This window comes from Lichenostomus cassidix, chromosome 4A, assembly GCF_008360975.1.
Source record: "Lichenostomus cassidix isolate B80296 chromosome 4A, HeHo_3.0, whole genome shotgun sequence".
Lineage (NCBI taxonomy): Eukaryota > Metazoa > Chordata > Aves > Passeriformes > Meliphagidae > Lichenostomus > Lichenostomus cassidix.
Genome location: NC_139485.1, coordinates 1,201,096 through 1,205,839, shown reverse-complemented (window position 1 = coordinate 1,205,839; position 4,744 = coordinate 1,201,096).

Below are 4,744 nucleotides of genomic sequence, written 5' to 3'. Positions count from 1 at the left end.
TATCCCACTGGGCTGCTGCTCTTGCAGCCATCCATCCATCCTCCCTGGGAGCAGGGATGGGATGGGATGGGATGGGATGGGATGGGAGCAAGGCCTGGTCATGCCTCATTCATCTCCTGTGCTGCTGCACTGCCACAGAGCTGCTCCTGACCTGATTTCCTATTTCCAGCTGGCTCCAGGCTCTTACACCCCAGCCTGCAAGGAATCCCCCACCAGTGGCTTCTCTGTAATCCTCCTAATGCAAAATCCAGAGAGATGGGCAGGGAAGCTGCAGAGTTTGGAAATCTGGGAATGTCAGAAGTTAATGGGAGCTTTTGCACTATCCCAGTTTGAGCTCTTGGATCTTATGATCATGGAATGGTTTGGCTTTGGGAAGGGATCTTAAATATAATTTATTTCCACCTCCCACCATCCCAGAGCTGTCTGCAGGGTGGTTCCACCCAGAAGAGCCTGGGAGGGGCCATTTCTCCATGCTCCCACTTGTTTTACCAGTTTCTGCCCAGAAAATGAAGTGGGAACACCTTCAGTCCCAAACTCCACTCATTGCCAGCAGGGAAGAGAGGAGAAATCAGCTTTCCTGGGATGCAGCTCCAGCACAGAGCCTGGATTTGTCTCTGTCTGCAGGAAGGCAAATGGAGAGCTAAAGACAAAGAGCCCCCTTGATTCTGGGCGAGACTCAGAGCGCGTGAGCAGAGCAAGAAACGTCTTCATGAAAAATGAAAGAGGAGCAGGAGGCTGCAAGGAGCAGCAGAGATGAAGCTCCCGGAGTTATCTGGGGCATGAAGAAACCCAGCAGGCCAGAAAAATGTGAGCGGAGAGCAGTGGAGGTGAAAACGCGGGGAAGAGCGAGGCTTTATGTTTAATTCATCACCCTGTTTGCCTCTGAATGGCAGCGCCCTGCTGGGGACAGGAGGGACAGGGACACCCAGGCCGGGCTGTGCCACCTGGTCCCTGCTGTGCCTCGGGGCGGGACAAGGGACAAACAGCCAGGGAGCTGCCGTGTCCCACGTTTTGTCCATGTGCCTGGAAACTGGACGTGCGCCCTCCCCGGAGATCCATGGCACAGGGAAACAAGGAAAAACCTGGCTTAGAATCACTTGGGATATGCTCAGATCCAAAGTTCCCCTCCCGTGCAGCAGGGGAGGGATTGGAGCCAGGAATGCTGAAAGATGTCCTTTTGTGGGGACCCTGGAGGTCCTGGCTTCATTTTCTCCCTTCTCTTCCAAATTTATGGAGAATCAGAGAGTCATGGAATGGTTTGGGTTGAAAGGGACCTTAAAGCTCATCTCATTCCATCCCAGTTGCAGGGACACCTTCCACTATCCCAGGCTGCTCCAAGCCCCATCCAACCTGGCCTTGGACACTGCCAGGGATTTAGGGACAGCCACAGCTTCTGTGCCAGGGCCTTGCCACCCTCACAGGGAGGAATTCCTGACCAATATTTCACTGAAATTCCCCCTTTTTCAGAGGACAACAGGAGGAGGACAGCAGGAGTGAGGTCACAAGACAGAGCACTGCAAACTGCCTCTGCAGTTTGAATTCCTCCTGCCCCATGTCCATGCTTGGCTTTGAGGATATCTGTGCTTGGAATGTTCCCATCAACAGCTGGGATTTAGGGAGTCTCAGCCAGACCTGGCCTGGGGCACATTGGCAAAGCTCTGGAGCAGTGCTGGGATGCAGGAGCAGCTTCCCACTGCTGATGGCTGAGAGTGAGAAAGGCTTCTCCAAGAAATTCAGGATGTGGAGCTCTTGGAATGCTGATGGTTTGGTGCTGGGAGTGGAAAGGAGAAAAGAGGGAGGCAGCAATAAATGGCTTGTGCAGCTCCCATCTTTCCTCATCCATCACCAGAACATCAAGGATGGGGCTGTAGGATTTCCAGGGATTCCAGGATTCAGGGATTGGGATCCCCTGCTCTTTGGAGCAGCACTGCTCATGCATGTCTGACCACCTAATGATCCAGAGCAGGTTCTCCCTGGGAAATTACCACCTCTTTTCCAGGGAAAATGGCAGGATCTGTCCAGGAAGCACTGAAATGTGGGATATTCTGGGAATGTTGTTTAAAATCCCAAAGGAAGTTTTGGCATCCATTGGTGGCCATGAGTCCCTGTGGCAGGAAACTCAATGGCTTCAGTTCCCTGCTGGGCCCTGCAGCAATTCCAGCTTTGTGCTTCCTGTTTGGGAAGGAAAGGAAAAGCAAATTCCTGCAGATTGCTCATCTCAGCCAGGGAATGCCATCAGACTGTGTAGGTTTAGGATTCCTTCAGCCTGAATGTCAAAATAATCAAGTTATTCCTGCTTTTTGGTGGGAAATCAATGCAAAGAACATTGTATTCCATACTTGTACTTTCCTGCTCTGTCCCAGCTCATTTGTCTGTGCAATTTCCTCATTTTTCTTCCATGAAAACGCCTAACAGCACCCCTGTATTTTAAAAGGATTCATTAGAATGATGAGTTTGCAGCAATTAAGATAAATTGCTCATTTGCATTGCTTCCACCATCTGCATCCCGATGGTGATGTGGGCAGGGAAAGACTTTTCCAAGGTTTCTGTGGGGATTTTCCCCTCCCTGACTCTCCCAAGGCTCTCCTTGAAATCAAAGCTTGGATTCCTCAGTGTCTCCAGCAGCCATGAGGCTCCAGGGGAATAATCCAAGGGAATGTCTGGATGGTGGTGCTGAGGCTCCTGACAGCTCCTGAGCACAGCCAGGATTCCCAAAGGAACTCCTGCTTTATTCCAGAACTTTAGCCAAGCACTTCTCTGCTCCCAGTGGAATGGAATGTTCCAGGCTGGTTCCTGGATGAGCAACTCCTGCACAGGTTTGTGCAAAGCAAACATTCCCAGTGCTCCCTGTAATTCCATGGGGGAAGGTGGGGAGGGAAGGCAATCCAGTCCATGAGGGAGAGGAAGTAAAGGAGGCTGAGTGCATGAGAATAATGTGAAATCAGGAAGGAAACCCCTGGGATAGCATCCTGCAGGAAGGGGGGATAGCTTCAAACCAGCAGGATTGGATGGGATAATGGGAAGGAATTCCTCCCTGGGAGGGTGGGGAGGCTCTGAGGCTGTCCAGAGAAGCTGTGGCTGTCCCTGGATCCCTGGCAGTGTCCAAGGCCAGGCTGGAGCACCCTGGGACAGTGGAAGGTTTCCCTGCCCATGGAAGCAAAATGGTCTTTCAGGTCCTTCCAACCCAAACCATTCCATGATTCCATAACCTAATTCCCCCTCCAGAGTGCACATGAAAGGTCCTTGCAGCTCACAAAGGAGCTGACTTGTTCCCCCCAAGGCACCAAACATGGCAGGGTGTCGCTGTTGAGCAGCTAGCAGAGTAATGAAAGCACCAGTTCTCAGTGACAAGAAGGAATGACCTTTATTGTTTTGATTTCATCACATATATAGAGTTCTCAAAAGTCACCCAGATTGGTCAGTCAGAAGCCTTCCCCCAGGCCTGACTGGCCAGGCCTGCACTGCCCAAGTTCTGGGACACTGTTCCAACAACATCCAAACTTTATCTTTATTTATAAAACACAAGAAAATTCTCATGGGAAAAGCCTGTGCTAGCCACAGCAGGGACATCACGAGAGCTTTAAATGCTCCTGTTTGGGACAACCTGGGCATTGCCAAAACTCCTCCTTGAGGATTCCTTCCCAACAGGAGGAGAACTGGGGAGGCAGTGCCTGTCTGGAGGGTGAGGCACAGGAATTCTCTGGGAGAGACTCTAAAAAGAACTGGATGGGCTCTAAGGTCCTTCCAACCCAAACCATTCCAGAATTCCCATTTCACTCTTGGGGTGTTCCAGGAGACACTCACAAACAAACATCATAAACACTCCCAAGGAGCACAGGGAGGAAACATCCCCACCACACCCAGAGCCCATTGCTGCCCAGCCCAGCTGCCAAATCCAGGATCTGCCAAAGGAAAAGGAGAAGCTGATCCCAGACACAGCAGTTCCATGGGATCTCCAGCCTGGAGAGCACAGCACAGAGCTCAAACCCTTCCAGGGCCACTTTGGGGAGGATTTAGCTCATCTCCCACCATGCTGATTTATTCCTCAGAGCCCCAGACCAGTGCAGCTGGCCCAGGATGTCCAAGCTGCATTCAGTTTTCCCTTCTCCCTGAATTTTGGGATGATCTGAACCTGTGGAGCCAAACCTTGTGCTGCACCAGAGCCTTGGTGGTGCTGAACATCAGCACAGGAGGGACATTGCCAGGTCTGGGAGGGTTGGGACATCTGGGGTTTTCCTGTCTTTGGCCCTGGGAGATGAATTTTAAAAGGGGGATAAAGTGAAATAGAAAGAAAAATTCCCAACCAAATCCCCCCTGGAGCTGGAATTCTGGGGTTGGTGGGTAACAGGTGGAGGAACTAATTTTCTCTAAAAACACTGACTCATTAACCAAGAAATAGGAAATGGAGGTGATTTAAGCTTAGTTTTGAGTCTTTAATGAAACAAAGAAGAAATGGAGGTGATTTCACCCTGATTTTGACTCTTTAGAAAACAAAGCAGAAATGGAGGGTGTTTAACCCTGATTTTGATTTTCTTTAAGAAAACAAATCGGAAATGGAGGGGGTTTAACCCTGATTTTGACTCTTTTTAACAAAACAAAGAGGAAATGGGAAGCGATTTCTCTTTGCTTTGCTTTTCCCCTCTGCAGCTCCGATGCACCTGGGGATTTCCTGCCCTGGCCTCATGCTCAGAGCTCACCCAGGTCCTTCAGGCTTCCTGTTTTGCTCTCAGGGCTTTCATTTCAC